At 37.8% G+C, this 17,964-nt stretch overlaps 1 protein-coding gene across 6 annotated transcripts in view; it reads right to left on the bottom strand.

The window, feature by feature from the left end:
• The window catches only part of PLA2G4A (phospholipase A2 group IVA), a 193,912-nt gene that overhangs the window by 150,708 nt on the left and 25,240 nt on the right, over nucleotides 1-17,964 (bottom strand). For 2 of the 6 annotated variants that reach the window (XR_003427981.1, XM_027082993.1), the window contains exon 1: nucleotides 16,719-16,829. The exons of 1 other annotated variant lie outside the window; for it this stretch is intronic. The gene's annotated coding sequence lies outside the window, so the exon portion shown is untranslated. Of the gene's footprint in view, nucleotides 1-14,391; nucleotides 14,411-16,703; nucleotides 16,830-17,964 lie in introns of those variants that run through there. 3 more of the 6 variants (XM_027082989.1, XM_027082991.1, XM_027082992.1) reach the window with 3 other exon arrangements.

Consider the following 17,964-nt stretch of genomic DNA (forward strand, 5'->3'; position numbering starts at 1 on the left):
GATATTGTGACCTCTTCCCATGAATTACAAATGTTCTTCATGGAATCTAGAATGGTGAATCCTTTCCAGAAAGTTTTCCATTGCCTTTGCCCAGATCAATCAGAGGAATCACTATCTATGGCAGCTATAGCCTTACAAAAATGTGTACTCCTTAAAGAATAAGACTTGAAAGTCAAATGAATTGATGTTGTGTCAACAGGCATAAAAACAACATTAATTTCATTGCACATCTCTGTCAGAGCTCTTGGGTGACCACATGCATTGTCAGTGAGAAGTAGTAATATTTTGAAAGGCATCCTTTTTTTGAGAAGTAGGTCTCAACAATAGGCTTAAAATATTCAGTAAATCATGTTCTAAACAGATATGCTGTCACACAGGCTTTGTGTTTCCATTTATAGAGTACAGGCAGAGTAGATTCAGCATAATTCTTAAGGGCCCTGAGATTTTCAGAATGGTAAGTGAGCACTGGCTTCAACTTAAAGTCACCAGATGCATTAGCCCCTAACAATAAAATCAGCCTATCCTTTGAAACTTTGAAGCCAGGCATTGACTTCTCCTCCCTAGCTATGAAAATCCTAGATAGCATCTTCCTCCATTAGAATGTTGTTTCATGTCCATTGAAAATCAGTTGTTTGGTGTAGCCACCTTCATGAATGATCTCAGCTAGATCCTCTGGATAACCTGCTGCAGCTTCTACATCAGCATTTGCTGCTTCACCTTGCACTTTGACGTTTTAGAGATGGCTTCTTTCCTGAAACCTCATGAAACAACTTCTGCTAGACTCAAACTTTTCTTCTGCAACTTTCTCACTTCTCTCAGTCTTCATAGACTTGAAGAGAGTTAGAGCCTTGCTCAGGATTAGGGTTTGGCTGAAGGAAATGTGGCTGGTTGGATCTTCTATCCATTCCACTAAAACTTTCTCCATATCAGCGATAAGGCTGCTTCACTTTCTTATCATTCATGTGTTCACTAGAGTAGCATTTTAATTTCCTCAAGAACTTTTCCTTTGCATTTACAACTTAGCTAACTGTTTGGTACAAGAGGCCTAGCTTTTGACTGATCTCAACTTTCAACATGCCTTCCTCACTAAGTTTAAACTTATTTCTAGTTTTTGATTTAAAATGAGAGACACATGACTTTTCCTTTCACCTGAACACTTAAAGACCACTGTAGGGCCTAATTTCAATATTGTTGTGTCTTAGGGAATAGGAAAGCCTGAAGAGAGGGAGAGAGATGGGGAACAGATAATGGATGGAGCATCAGAACACACACAACATTGACCAGTTAAGTTTGCTGTCTTATACGGGTGCAGTTCATGGAACCCCAAAACAATTACGATTGTTTCTTTACCTATAAAATAGGGGAAATGGTCCCCACACCTCACAGAGGCAGTGGGAGGATGAAATGAGAAAAAGTATGTCAATTATTAAGCATAGTACCTAGTGGGCCATAAATATACAAAATTATCATTTGTTATTGTTTTTTGGGAAACTGATGCTTTACCCCAAATTCCTGAGACTTATTTGGTTCTACGGAGATTTCTAAGAAATTCAAGTAGGTAAATTTGTTGAGCACATTTTATAAAGACTGTGTACTTTATCATATTCAACAATGAGTTTTAATAGAGATTAAAAAGTCCTGCTGTTTCTGATCCATTAAATTATATATATATGGCTCTGATTTATCTGCTTCAAAATTCAAAGCTTTCTCCATTATTCTGGATATAGAAGAATGTTCTAAAAGCGTGAAGGCATGAAGTGCATTATTGTTTCCATCATCATCATTCATCTATACCAAGGCATTACTAAAGTTACTAGGGCATTAATAAAGTTTTAAATTCTTAAACCTAGGCTAAGCAAAGAGTTTGATATCATCCACAGGCACAGAGGAATGAAGAAACAATAAGAATTAAGTACATGAGCTGCTTTATATTAGAACTGTCTCTCAGGCTGTACCCTAAGTTTAATACAGAAAACCTGTTAAGAGAACTGCCCTGTTCCCAAGGAAATAGACAAGCATGCCACCAGATATAAAGGCACAGATTAATGAACTGGGTCTATTTCTCAAGCCAGGAACCCAAGAGTATGGTACATGACTCTCAGGTCCCACAGTGAGACGCCTGGTCCCTCACTGATGTCCATCCACACTATTCCTTTTGAATTGAATTTTTCTACTCTGCTTTTATTCCTAGGTCACTGACACTGCTTCTTCATCTCTCAAATTTGTATTATTGAAAGTTCATTATTTAACCTGACAAATATATATGGAATATCTACTGGAGTTTCAGAGCAGAGAAAGATTCAACTGGTTTAAAATAAACAAGGCTTGCTAGAAAAGGCAAATACCTGAGTTGATATTTGAAACCACAAAAGGGCCTAGATGTCTAGAAATGGGGGTAGAAACATGCGCTCTAGGAAAAGGCCATGAGCTGCAGCCACAGTGGAGATGCCCCATCGCATCTCAGGCTCTCACCGGTGGCACCCAGCCACCCAAAACCCTCCTTACCTCTCTCCCACATACCTTTTTTTTTTTGGCCGCGCTGTGTGCAACCTGTGGGATTTTAGTTCCTGGACCAGGAATCGAACCCAGATCTTGGCAGTGAAAGCGCAGAGTCCTAACCACTGGACCACCAGGGAACTCCCTCCCCCACACACCTTCTGTGCAGGATAGTCTCTTCCTGTCCCTCAGCATTCTGTATAAACTCACTCTCTGAAGTAAACCATCTCTTTATCTACATGGTTAGGACCCTTATATTTCTCCTTGATATCTCCTACCGCAGTGTTATGTACTCTATCACCATTATTTAGAGGGTATGTCTCCTCTAGCTGTGAACAACAAGAGGGAAGTTCTGTCTCCTTCTCCCTGTATTCTTGTTGGGCCCCGAGTGATCCCCAATTACCATTTACTAAAGGATGAATCAACAAACTTGGAATGTATATGGATTACTGGGGAAAGCTGATTAGACCACAGATGAGGTTTGGGGTTGAGAAATAATCAAGGGGAAGTAGAGCGTAATTATAGAACCTGGAATGACAAGCTGGAAGATATCTCAGCAATTACTAATCTGAATGCTTAATTTCAAAAGTTCACATTATGCACTTCCCAGATGCCAGTGTTATTGCGCTAAGTGATTTATATACGCCGTCTTGTTTTGTCTTCATAATAAGAGAGGGATTATTATTGCTATTTTAGAGATAAAGCATGAGTGATTTGTCTAAAAATCACTGAGAACTCAAACTGAGGCAGATGGTCCCCCTTACTTACACTTTACAAGGAATATTGTCTCCCAGAAAGACTAAGCAACGTTCCTCTGGGTGACAAACGTTGAGTTGGCCCCAGAATCCTGACCCTCTGACTCATACTAGATTTTCTTTCTACATCATTCTGCCATTCTACAAAAGCCTCTAAAGGACAGGAAGAGAGAGGGGACAGGGTGGAAGTGACACTTTGTATTAGTTTGCCAGGGCTACTATAATTAAACACCACAACCTACATGGCTTAAACAACAGAAATATTTTCTGACAGTTCTAGAGGCCAGAAGGCTAAGATCAAAGTGTCCAGTAGGTTTGGTTTCTTCTGAGGCCTTTCTTCTTGGCTTGAAGATGCTATCTTCTCCCTGAATCCTCACATGGTCTTCCCTCTGTACCCATGCTCCCCTAGTGTCTCTTAGGGTGTCCAAATTTCCTCTTGTTATAACCACACCAGTCAACTGGATGAGGGCCCATCCTAAGGGCCTCATTTTAACTCAATCACCTCTTTAAACGCCTGATCTCCAAATACAGTCACATTCTCAGGGACTGGGGGGTTCGGACTTTAATATGTGAATGGAGAGGGGCACAATTCAGTCTATAACACAGTTCAATAATATAACAGTTAAACAAAGATGCATACAGTTGTTAATGGAGAAAGGTGGCATTTGAGGAGGGAGGGGCAACCAGCCAGAGGAGTCCAGATATCATACAACAAGCACCTAAACTAGGATTGTGAGGAGATAAAGAAGAGAGAGCACAGCATTATTTAGATGGACCAGCCTCCCTCATCCTCATCTGGTTATTTTGAAAGTGCACACACACACACACACACACACACACACACACACACACACACAGAATACATAAATGAAACACAATGCATAATGTAATTTATTTTACCACTTCACAATTGGGAAGTACAAATCCAGATAAACCTGACTATTTTAAGGGCCAGAAAACTGGCTGGCCCAGTTTCACACGCTGCATTACAGATGAAGCAAGAATGTCTCCTCACTCCAGAGCCAGTTTTCTGGTTTTCTTTCTCTGACCTTCCAGTTTGCTGTTATTTTCCATTGTTTCACCTCTTCAGTGGCCAAAAACAAGCAGCCACTCTGGCTGTATTTTAAGGTCAGAAAATTTTGGAATTGGAAGAAACAGTCATAATCACCACCTAGACAGACCTTGTGCAAATTTGTAAGCTGAGGTCTAAAGATATAAACAAACCTAGAGAGTTCACCCAGTTAGGGAAACAGCTGAACTCGTCTCGCCACTCTCAACGCGGTGCCCTTTCTTTACACCCTCTCCTCTCCCCACCGCCATCCCCAACCAAGCATACTCAGGCTCAAAAGGGAATTTAGCCAAAATTAAAAGAGCATTTGTATACAATTTAGTTTGACCAATATTTTAAATGGCCAAGTTATTGTCTGGTGGTGTGAAGTAGGCTCAAGATATGAATCTGAAGGAAATGAACAACTGAATTTCTCTCTGTGATTGGTCAAATAAAGCTTAAAAAGAGTCATTTTCATCTTTTAGATTTTTCTAGATGTGAATCATAGTTATAAGATGTTGACTTACAAATGCAACATGGATTGTTTTTAAAAATTCCTCTTCCCACACAGACCACTAAGGAATAATACCACATTGACAAGTGTTTACTATGCTCATTTTCAGAAAATGGAAAATGTTTTACCTTCTACTTAAAAGAAACTGATAATGGAGAGGTATCAGTGTTAACGCTTTTGAAATATACCTAACAATGTGGCACAAAATGCCAGGAAAAGGAATCGGCTTTGAAAAGTGCATTTACTTCTACAACTTTCTCTCTCCAGACCAGACAGTTTGCAAATATGCTCCCCTAGGGAGTATTTGTGTTTTGTTGAGGGTTCCACTCCCTCCTTAATTGCTGCCTCTTTTTATGACGTACCCAAGATTGCCACAGCAGGGAAAGCCGTATCTTTTTCTAAAGAAAACAGTCCAGGGAAAACCCCCAGGAAAACCGTCATGCTGGCTTAAATGTTTCATGAGAGACAGTTTATTACTGGATGAGTTATAACATTTTGAAGTTGTTTTACTTCTCAACTAACACGATAACTATTTCAAGCAGCCCATGAGGTTTATCTTGTAACTAAAATATGGATGTTGACTATGATCTTGAAGTGGAAAAAAATGACAGAAAAAAATAGCAGGAGTTGTGGAAGATCAGAGGCACTGTACACCCACCCATCTCGTGGGTTACTGGGAAGTTAAACCACTAACCATGACACGAGCATTCTACAAGTCCTGGATTGTGTAACGTACAATAGGAATTCAAGTTCATCATTCTTTTTTCAGGTTGTAAGAAGTTTTAGAAACATGCTTCTAGACACTGTGAATGGCAATTCACTTTTGAAATAAACAGGCAATTCAATCTTTTGCAGGATTAAGAACTCTGTACATAGAAAGTATGCATTTGAGGGGAAATTCTCAGGAGTTCTTAATATGTTTTATGCCTTGAATCCCTTTGGCAGTCTGGTGAAGCCTACAGACCCCATGATATAGTCTGACACTATAAAGTTCTTACAATAAAAACTCTGGATTACAAAGGAAACCAATTATATTGAAATACATGGAATCTATGCAGTGTAGTAGACCTCTTAAATGGTCTCAATGTATGCATTGAAGGGTTTTCTCTCTCTACTTCTGTGGAGTACATCTATGCAAGTCTAAAGTTCAATGTAAAATTTTTTAAGACAGAATAACTTTCAGCACTATAAAGGGTAAAGCAATAGAAAACTGTTATTTTTGTACTCTGCTAGCACCATAATAAACATGTAACCCCAACCTGAATATTTAGGTGTTACATATAATAAACACAGGTTGAAATGAACTAGAAATACTCATTTGCTCCAAATTGTGAAATATACGTTTCCTCAACCTTTGATCAACAATGGAGAACAGTGCCAAGGATATTAATAAAATCTGTAAGAATGTTTCAGTTGAGCTTCTGCTGATGAGATATAATGCCTCAATGGGTTTTGTAAAAATATGAAATTAACATAAGCGATGTTACACTCTCCCCTTCATTTTGGACAGGAAGAAGTTCCATAACTATATCTATACCACAGCCTAAGGAAATATGGGCAGAACCAGGAATAAAGTGTAGGATGACTTTCCAACACATGATAGACATGTCTTATTGAGGTAGGGAGGGAAGGAGGACAAAGAGGCATCTCCTGAGTGCCAAGCAGTGCATCTGGGAAACATCTGAGCCAGAAGCAAACTCAAGTGCATCTGTCCTCCCCACCTCCTTGCCCAGCCTGACCCACACAGACTCACTGCTTCCATTCATGGAAGCACCTGGCCATCAACAGTGTAAAACTAAAGCACTTCAAGAGAAGGATTTATGAGAAATGGCTAATGAATTAAAAATTTATTGAAACAAGATTTTTTTAAACTTCAAGGAAATACGAGAGTCAGTATTTCAATGAAATTGTTTTAGTTCTTAAAAACAAATATCAGTTTGATTATGGTGATTATGATAACCAGCTGTTCTCTAAAACTCTAAAGATTGAAAAAAAAAGAAGGAAATGACTTTTAGTTGCAAAATGAAGGATTTTTGTCAGGTTGAAGAAAGAACATCCTGCTAACAGAGCTGTAAAAGAAAGACCCTCTTTTTCGATGGTTGATTATTACTACTGAATGTCTCAGCCCTCTTTACACTGCAGAGTTGTAATGGTTCCAAGTCTACAAAGCACTGTCTTTCAGGGAGCACCAAGGTGGCCTTAGTGCAGGAGTAAAGTAGGCAAAGTTGAGGGGTAAGATATAAACTCTACACAGGAACTTAGCTAGATATCCAAGAAAGGCAGGCAAGGCCACGGTTAAACATTCAGAACTGAAAACAATTCTAGCAACTAAGAAGGAAACGGAGCCTAGCATGATGGCTCCTAGAACAGGTAAAGGCATTGAGATTCGCTGAAGTGTAGAACTGGGCCTAGCAGTTGGCTAGGCAAGGAAACCAAGAGTTTGAAAGGAACAAAGACTGAATCCCTGCCGACTAAATGTTGGAAATCAAGCCAATTTGTGACTGTTCCTTACTAGTTAATTATTACCCTAGATAAAAAGATCTGTATTCTACAAGTTCATGAATTTCTAGGCATTTTTGTTTTAGGTGTTTTGTTTTGTTTGCTTAGTGTATTGGTTGTTCATTTTAAGGATTTCCAGATTTTCTTTCTTTAGAAACTCACACTCAAAAAAAAAAAAAAAAAAACCCACTCTAACAAAACTCAACCATTCTGGCTTCTTTGGGTTTGCTCCTAGCATTTAAACATAGCTGGAGAAAAACGACCACCTGGCAGACTGGTTTTTAATCTTAGGTTTACATTCTCAGAACTCAAAGAGGCTCTCACCACTACACAACGCCTTTCTAAGTTTTCCTGGTGCCCTTGAAGTCCCACGCTAGAAAGACTTTCCTCTCCCCCTCAAGTCTCTCGCCTCACCTCACCCTCACTATTGGCTGTGACCTCATCTCCCTTCACTGAGAAAACAGAAGGCACCAGGGGGAAGTTCCCATTTTCCTACCAGCAAATCTGCAAACTCCTCTGCCCAGGCACTTGGGTTCTCCTTCTCCCTGTCATGAAGGAGGCAGAGCTCCTCCTTGTGTTGCGGACCTAGCCCCACACATGGCTCTCTAGACGCAAAATCCCTCTATCTTCTTCAAGTACTTCCCTCTGATGGCCATGCCTTTCTTTTCTGAATCATCAACCTTTACCTTCTACTGGAAAATCTGATGGGCTAGCTTTGTTACAGTCTCCCATAACTCCATATTCCTCTTCCCTCCATGTCTCCATTTTTATGCTGGGTTTCACTGACAGATTTCTCTAAAGGGCCATTTGTTCCCACTGTACCTATCCATGTCCTCAGAGTCCTCCACTCCTATCCCTTCTGCCATCTCACTGAGTCCCCATCACTCCACTGGAACTGCTCTTATCAAGACCACTAATGAGGGACTTCCCTGGTGGTCCAGTGGTTAAGACTCCGTGCTCCCAACGCAGGGAGCCCAGGTTTGATCCCTGGTCAGGGAACTAAATCCCGCATGTCGCAACTAAGACCTGGCACAGCCAAATAAATAAATATTAAAAAAAAAAAAAAGACCACTAATGACCTCCAAGTTTTCAAATATGGTCATCACTTTCCTATCCTCTGTTTCTCTGGAAGCACTTTCCCTCCTTTGTTCCCGTGACATCATCCTAACTACTGGTTTTCCATCTGATATCTTGGTTGTTCCTTTGCAGGCTCATTTACAAATGCTGTTCTCTGCCTGGAGCCCCCATCTGAGCCACACTACCCTCGCTCTAGGCACCTCCCACACCTGGCTTCTCATCCCTCACATCTCGGCTTAAATTTTACCTCGCAGGGAAACCTTTCCATCCTTCACCTCCCCAGGTTAGCCTGTACTATTAAAGTCCATTTGCTTCTTTTATTATTTATTATTTGCTTAATTAGCATCTCTCTCCTCCAAGAGGGAATTAACTCTTTATTCACCCATGTATGCCCTAAATGTAGGACAGTGCCTAGCATGTAGTATTAACTAAAACGTACTGAACTGGTGAAGGAATAAATGCACATAGCCCAGTGATCAAAAATTCCTGGATTAATGAGCATCTGCCTTTTTTTTTCTTGATCCAACAGGTAAAATTCTTAAGTGAAAAAGAGAGTACAGACTATCTAAATTGCTTCTAATACCTCTTCTTTTTCTAAGTATTTAAAAATGTACATTTTTCCTACTCTTTTCCTAGGCATGCTACATATATTCATGAAATAGTATCTAGAAATTCTTTTCTTCACAGAAAATTGTAATTCATACAAGAATGTTCTTTTCATTGTGACAATAGCTCATAAGGTATTAATCAACCAAGCCAACTTGTCAATTTAACACATAATTTAAGCAGATAGTAAAATTTTCTGCAAACACTGAATGAGTTTCACAAAACTGATTCTTTTATTGCTTTTCATTAACAGAGGGATCGTCAGTGATAAGGATAAGAAAAAAAATCTCATATAAACATTGTGGACTTTTATATATTTTAAATATAAATCCCTGATTGTCACTACCTCAAAAAATAAGTACCAAGCAGCAGATTATAAGCAACCATCTTAATATTTTGCAACTAAATTTTTAACTAAGAAATCTCTTTAAATTAGAATTTAAATTTGCTGTGAGAAATCTTCCTAAAATATGTTAATAGCATCTTCTACTAATCAATGATAAAATGATACTTTGAAGTTATATTTGAACATGAATTCCCATTGTACACTGAAAGTAGTGATTTTGAAGACTATTCCATGACCTACAGAAATGCCCTACCGTTACCTCTTTGAGATCTAAGTTCATGACCTCAACCAGTTTTAAACTCATCTGCCTCTTCTTCATGACAGTTAAATGGAAAGGAAGTTGATATACCTGTTTGAGCTTTGTGGTAGATAATAACAAGGGACTGATGGATATTAAGATATCTTAATTATAGATGCCGGAATCTACACAGCATGTCCTCATAACCGCATACATCTTTAGATACTTTTCCCCAGAGTACTTTTCTATAAATTCTTACTTAATTGCTGTAAATTACTTTTCTTATTACTTTCATAATATTGCATCAACTACATGTAAACAGTCCACAAAATGGATTACCCTTTTGTTTCAAGTAATAAAAAATGAAAGCCTGGGGACTTCCCTGGCGGTCCAGTGGTTAAGACTCCGCACTTCCACTGCAGGGGACACTGGTTCGATCCCTGGTTAGGGAATTAAGATCCTGCATGCCGCGCAGCACGGCCAAAAAATAAATAAATAAATAAGAGAAAGCCTGAAGAAAACTTAAAGACACCATTTTCCTGCCCCTAGACTAACCCAGGCAGACATTGTCTCTTCTACAATTACAGATCCAGGAATCCCACAAGAATACACACGGGAGTCTAACATCCCAGTTTATTGCCGAGGTACTGCGCCCAACTTGCTTATCTTATTAAAGCTGTGGATGTAAAAGTATGAGGCAAATAGGAAGTGTGTCAATTTACTGACTTTGAAATTCAGAAGCCATTTGCTGACCTAATGTTTCTAGTGGTGCAGCTGCATCTAGCAGTCAAACATGACCTACTATGTATTATTTGTTATGAAGTTATACATATGTATAATAAGCCAACGTTATAACTAAAGTTGATTTTTGCTCCTGAAAAGGAATACCTGGTATACCATAAGCTACTGGGTTGTTAGGAAAGGTAAAATAATAATGATTTTTTTCTACAAATGATAAATCCAAGGTCAGAGTAACCATTTTGACACAAATGCTTTATGCCAACCACCAGGATTAATAAGAGCCAAAAAGAACCATAGGCTCTGTAGGTTATGCTCAAAATATTCTAAAAAAATGCTCTATTACCAAATGAAAGTAAAACCGTTGGTAGCATTAGTGTTTCTTATACAACTCATAATACATCTCTTTTGTATTTTTGGATTAAACTTCATATACTTTATTGTCTTAAAGTGGCATATATCTTTATAAAATGCTAAATAGTTACAAAATAAGAAATTCTAAATCATATGCTACTTCTTCAATCATTCTTAAATTTGTGCAACTTCTTCTATTATGTCAATCAGTAGTAATCCAGTTATAAGAACAGAACAATTGAGTTAATATGGAAACGTGCATTAGGATGTGTACTTTCTGGTTCTTCCCCTATAATTTTTCTGGTGTCAACAAATACGGGGAGGTTGACAGTCTTAAATAACACGCATCAAAACTGGAAATATAAACCAATCAATTAGTTAATTGAAGCATAAAAACTGCATCAAAATGGAAATCATAAGACTCGGATATTAAATAAGCTATTTAACTTTCCAACACTTCTCTTTTCACATCTGCAAAATGTGAATATCTGCTCTGCGAACCTACATGGTTATTGTGGGAATAAAGTTCTTGAGCAATCTCTTTATAAATCACAAAATGCTATGCAAACGAAAGGTATTATTATCCCTCTGATTTTTTTTTCAAACTAGGTAATCAGAAAACAGATTGTAAATTAAATAATAAAATGAAAAACTAAACTGTTATAAATATATGAGTTTTTCGTACTATGGAATACTGAAATTACACATATTATGGATTTTTGTTTTCTTTTCTTTTCTTTTTTCTTTTTTTGCTGTACGCGGGCCTCTCACTGTTGTGGCTTCTCCCGTTGCGGAGCACAGGCTCCGGACGTGCTGACAGGCCCGCCGCTCCGCGGCATGTGGGATCTTCCCGGACCGGGGCATGAACCCGTGTCCCCTGCATCGGCAGGCGGACTCTCAACCACTGTGCCACCAGGGAAGCCCTGGATATTTGTTTTCTAATTCAAAACACACTGTTACCTAAAATACCTAAATTTCCCTATAGACTCCAGAAGTCAAGCAAATGAAGAGGAAGATTAAGGAAAAGGGAGCAGCTGATTTACAAGTGCATTCCCTTCCCCCTAAGAAGGGAATGGAAGGAAAATGAGTGCAACTTGGTCTCTCAGCCCTTCATCTTTGACTCAGTGGTTACTAAACTCTGACCGGGATCACTTATAGGTGATTGCTGAGTTTCTCTAAAGCTATTTGAATTCATTCAATAAGTGATCAGACTCGTGCAGCTTCATAAATCCGCTTATGGCGAGCACTGAATTATCAATATTTAAGCTTATTTTATATTTGTATAGAGGAGAGATAAACTGTATTTTCAAAGAATTGTTCTGAGGGTAGACTAAGAATCAAAGAGAATCCAAAAAACTGAGAATCACAGAATGGCAAGAGTAGCAAAATTTGGGCACATCTCTTTTTCTCAGGCAAATAGTGGTATCAAAAAGCAGGAACAGGGCTTCCCTGGTGGCGCAGTGGTTGAGAGTCCGCCTGCCGATGCAGGGGACACGGGTTTGTGCCCCGGTCCAGGAAGATTCCACATGCCGCGGAGCGGCTGGGCCCGTGAGCCATGGCCGCTGAGCCTGCGTGTCTGGAGCCTGTGCTCCGCAACGGGAGGGGCCACAACAGTGAGAGGCCCACGTAACCCCCCCCAAAAAAAGGCAGGAACATTATCTGCTCTATTTAATGTCTTCTTTGGAAAGAACCCCTGAACCAACCTTTTGGTTCTCCCAACTGTCACTGCCCTAGTCACCAAGGAGTACAAGATGAATGGCCTAAAGCTTATATTCATTTTCTCTAAGTTGGTTCTTAACAAACATGGACACCATTTTTCTTACAAAACCTTTCGAAAGAATCATCCTGTAACCTTTAGACCTATCTCTAGCTCCATCTTCTTGCATTAAGCAAGTCTGGATGTTCCTAAAGCTGTGGGAGATTCTACAAGGGTTTTGGCCCTCTTCTCGGAAACCTCTTCAAGTCTCCTGAATTTTGTAGAAGATGACAGACAGTGAGAATAAAAATGACTTGCTTTCATTTTTCTATGCATCTCACCCATTATTAAAGAAAAGGTATCAGGAAACAAGAACAATCCTCTAAACTTGAAAAAAGCAATGTTTACAGAATTTCTATTTCCATTTCAAAATTTAGCCTTTCACGTTAAGGCCCCTAACACTCTTCAAAATTATTGAGGACCCCCAAGGGCCTTTGATTATGTGAGTTATATCCATTGATATTTACCATATTAGAAATTAAAACTGAAAAAAGATTTAAAAATCACATTGAAAGATGCAATTCGTAAACATAGGCATACAAGTGTCCACCATGAAAATTGTTCAACCTTATTCCTGAAAAAAAATGCAAATTTAAACAAGATACCATTTTCATATAACAATTGTCTCAGTTTTTGGATTTGTTGTTGTTTGTGCTGTTTGAGTGATAACACAATGTTGGCTTAGGGAAATTCTACTCTCTTATACTACTGATAAATGGATCCAATCTTTCTCAAGAGCAAAATGTCAAAAATAATAACTAGTACTCTACAATATTTTGCTAAATGCTTTTTAAATCCTCCAAATACTCAATTAGTATTATTATTATTACTATTCTTTTACAGATGAGAAAAGAAAATTTTGATAAAGCATTTGGCTTATGATCTCATAACCTGTAATTAGTGGAACTTTTGTTAGAACTCGAAAAATGCATTTTAAGAATCTATCCCAAGGAAATAAAAAAAGATGTATACAAACATTTATATTGAGGTCCTAAATGAAACACTATTTATAATAGTAGAAAACTTTAATCCACCTAAATATCCAGCAACTTATAATCAGCCAATACAACATTTCCATAGACTAAAAATTACATCTTAGAACCATACTCTCTTGCTCATGGCTAGATTGCCATCACTTGCATAGTGGCTGACACATAGTAGGGACTTAGTAATATTTAAGATATGAATGAATATAAAATAACACATGAATATAAAAATACGTTTTAAGAGAAAATCTCATGATTGAGTGGAAGCATGTTATGAAACAGCATCAGCAGTGTGCTAAATTAATTAAACAAGGAGGCCATTAGACTAAGGTGACTCTAATGCCACTGCAGCCTACATCAGCAAACCAAAATCTAAGCCGGTAAATGCCTTGAAGGTACAAAATTGAAACCTAAGGACAGTCATTCATAAACAGCCAACTAAGCTTTAAGCTGTAGCCAATCCATAAATTCCTTACTTTGCTTCTGCTTTTTCTCTATAAAATTCTCTCCCATATAGTGCTCCTGACCACTTCTGGTTGGGCACTGCCCCATGCCAATCAATTTTTGCTCAAATGAACTCAAAAGTTTTAATATGCCTCAGTTTATCTTTTAACAAGTGTGATCACAACTCTGTAAAATCTACATGTGAGTGTATGTGTAGAAAAATGTCTAGAAGCATAAATAGATGTATATATATGAATTCCTTGTCTCTGTGCTTATGCATGCTAGTTACCCAATAAATATTTTGATTGAATGAATAAAATTTTAAAAGTAGTCACCCCTTGCAACTAAGAGTTCGCATGCCACAACTAAGGAGCCCGCCTGCCTCGACTAAGGAGCCCATGTGCCACAACTAAGGAGCCCACCTGCCCTAACTAAGGAGCCCACGAGCTGCAACTAAGGAGCCCGCCTGCCACAACAAAGACCCAGCACAACCAAATAAATAAATAAATTTTTTTTTTTTTAAAAAGTAGTTACCCCTTGCGGGGACTATATGTTCAATTTTCCTTTTCTTCTTTGCAATTTCTATATGTAACAGGATTTAAACAGTAAGCATGAATTATCTTTGTAATAAACAAGAATGTTATAAAACATAATTATGCTGGGAAATATCATTAGGAATTTTGGAACAAAAGCAGCAAATACAGACATCCCACAATCCAATAAAAAATAACTTGTATCTTACTCCCCTATTATGTTTTACTTATTGCATTCAGCAATAAAAAATATCAGATGTCACAGAAAAATGGCAAGCTTAATATTGTACAGCTAATTACTAACAGGGTGGAGTCTAGAATCTAGGTCATTTGGTTTCCAGGCAGTAGTTTTTCCATTACACCAATTACTTAGAGTTCCAGAACACTAACTGAATAAGTGCAATATTCACTGTGAGGCAGTTCTTTACTCATAAGTAAAATAATTTGCTAATTATTTGAAATCGTCAGAAAGCTCCGAAATTCTAAGAAATACTATGTTTTCACACGACATGAATCGTTTTGGGGGATTTGTGAAATTCCTAAAGGGGTTTCAACATTTGTGCATGTTTGAGAGCAAAAGTGTCATTATTCTAGGAAGGAGTCTACAGCTTTCATAAGATTTGTAAAAGGGTCTGTGATAAAACAAACTAAAAAGAAGAAGCTGAGAATAACTAATGCTATAAAATCTGCAAGCAAGAGGAAGAAAACAACTGATGGTAAATAAAAAGGCGTAAGAGAGGAAAAGGAAACAGCTCATTCTCTCTTCCTCTTTTTCATTCCTGGAACATATTTTTTTTTAAATGCAAATGATTTCATTTTATGACTTTGCTTTCTAAGCAGAGACACTAGGAATGATACTGATGGGTTGAAAACACAGGCCAAAGTATCTCTGTGGGATGACCTTTATCAGGTACTATTAGCAAGAAACTGATAAACGTAAAATGTAAAAAAAAAAAAAAAAAAAAAAGGATTTTAACATTGCAAGTCACTTTTGAGATATTTTTCATTTATGTTTAATTGGGACAAGGAAAATTACTAAATAGGTTTCTTAGTTTCTTGTCCCATAAAATGTGCTTCCCCTACAGGAAGTTTGTAAAGCTGCTTTGAGCAAATGCAGATTAAACGCTTCTCTATGCATTTCACAGTTATTGCTTAACTTAAAATTTAACTCTTCCTCTGCTCACTGAAAGAAACAAATACCTGTTGTTTAATCCCAATATCAAACTTGACTGGCAAGGTCTAGAGATCTCTGGAACATAATTTTAAAACTCTTAACAAGGCTTCTTTCACTACTATTCCCTACAAACATCTCTTAGGCTACAATTCCAAATTTATGCAGCAAACAGACACAAAACAAAACAGAAATTCTCCTTGAACCCAAAGGGTCATATATGCAAATATCATAACTTAGAATTGACATCCATCCAAATGGTCCGCCTCTAGTATTCTCCATCTGCCTTAGATGAATAAGTGCTTACTTACATCATCAACCAACATAAAGAGCATTTCTTGTCCTAGTTTTGAGGTAAAAATGACTAATTTTAAGATTAAAATGAGTACAAGTTATAGGAAACTTAAATAAGTTAAACCATTAAACCACTATTATTTCAAATCCAAATGCCTTTTTTTTTTTTACAAATGCTTCCAATACAAAATTACTAAAATAGTATTCACTCTCAAAACTTAGCTTTCTTATTTAAGCAAATCTTTTCCAATATCTTGTTTCGAGCTCTGTTCTCCTGGCATGTCAAATAACTTAGAAGGACGAATCAGAATACCAGTCAGTATACAATTAATTTTTCAATGTTGTTTGTTTTTTCGCATAACACTGCCACACGTTAAATACCCAGGAATGCTTTGCGTAAGTAACCGAAATGACTATTTTTTAAATTAAACCTTAAATTAGTTGATAAATTTCTTCGCTAAAGATCCTTAGGGCTGTCAAAGAGCAGACTGCTCAATAATGGGAATAGGCAACCACCGGGTGGCATCACGTGGAGCGCTAAGTAGAGCCACCTTACTGCCTTTCTGAACGTTCGCTTTCTTTCGGCGCTGTACAGGAAGGAAATCCTTATCGTCGGATTCCACAGTGCATTTAGACCCCGGAAAGCAAACTGGCATTTGTTAGAAGGAAATTAAGGTTCCTGATCTGTATCTCATTTCAAAACTCAGAGGACATGCAGACTTTTCACAGCGGTGAATCCTAGGCTTCCCTTCGTCCTTTCTTCCTTCCAAGCAAGATACAAACTAAAAGCTAGGGAGGGCGGGAGACAGAAGTGGAGCGAGCGAGGGAAGAGTAAATATATTGCTTACAGTTCCCAGACTTACAATGAGATTCCTCAGGCTCCTTTACGCCTCTAGCTTTCTGTCAGGATCCTTTCTCAGCCCGGGACCACAGAGAAGTTCAAGTCTTATCCTTGGTAGGAGGGGCTAAAATGTGAGCTGGTTTCCTTTCGTCTTTGCAGATGTGTTAAGGTGGATTTAAGGAGGAAGGGAGGAAAAGCGTTGTTCTCAGAGCAGCTAATATCTTAAATGTAAATGTTTACTTATCAGAACTAGTAGTTTGAAGTCAGAAAACATGCTTAAATAATATGTAAGTTAAACAGTCCTAAATTACATGGAGTCTATGTATGCGTGTGTCTGAAAGTACTTCTTGTCCTTAAGTAGTTACTGCTTCCTCCTTTTTTTCCAAACAAGTAAGAACTCAATTGAAAATATGGATAACCCAAGGCATACTGGAGAATGTAATACATATGTTGAGATTTAGGGGGGAAAATCAAATCAGGTTAAATTAGAAATATGCAAAGTAAATTCAAATACCTGATATCACTGTAACAAAGAAGGTATATTGTTTAAATTTATCCAAATTCTGCAAGAATCAATTAGTGTCTTTACAAGATGACTTCTTTCTTTTTATTCTTTATCAATCATCCATGAGATGTTATCATGCAATTCGCTATGAATTATAACAGAAACTTGAGGGGTTTTTTTTTTTTTTTTGGTTTTTTTTGCAACGTTAGAATAAATGACCTGGGTCTTCCCTGGTGGTCCAGTGGTTAAGACTGTGCACTTCCAACTTCCACTGCAGGGGGCATGGGTTCGAACCCTGGCTGGGGAACTAAGATACCACATGTCACAGGGCACAGCCAAAAAAACTTATATTACTAAAATCAATTTCATTTATAAAAAAAAGAATAAGTGACTGTTTAATTCTAACTTTTTAGTATTAATCTGTAGCTAATATGAACACCATAATAATTAGTCATTACATTTAGCTTTTTCTGAATATCAAACTCTGAGCAACTAAATATATTTGAAAATAAAAAATTTAAAATGTGGTGGTTACCAAGGGCTGAGGGGAGGGGGTCATGGGGACTTACAAATCAGTGAGCATAAAGTTTCAGTTAAGCAAGATGAGGAAGTTGGAGAGATCTGCTGTACCACATTATATCTATAGTCAACCATAATGTGGGGTACACTTAAAAATTGAAGGGGGTTGATTTCATGTTAATTGTTCTTACTGCAATAAAATAAAATTTTAAAACAAAAAATTAGTGTCTTTAAAGACTGACAC

The sequence above is a fragment of the Aethalodelphis obliquidens genome, unplaced genomic scaffold (assembly GCF_003676395.1).
Source record: "Aethalodelphis obliquidens isolate GAN/ISIS:26980383/991018 unplaced genomic scaffold, ASM367639v1 scaffold48, whole genome shotgun sequence".
In the NCBI taxonomy this organism is placed as follows: domain Eukaryota; kingdom Metazoa; phylum Chordata; class Mammalia; order Artiodactyla; family Delphinidae; genus Aethalodelphis; species Aethalodelphis obliquidens.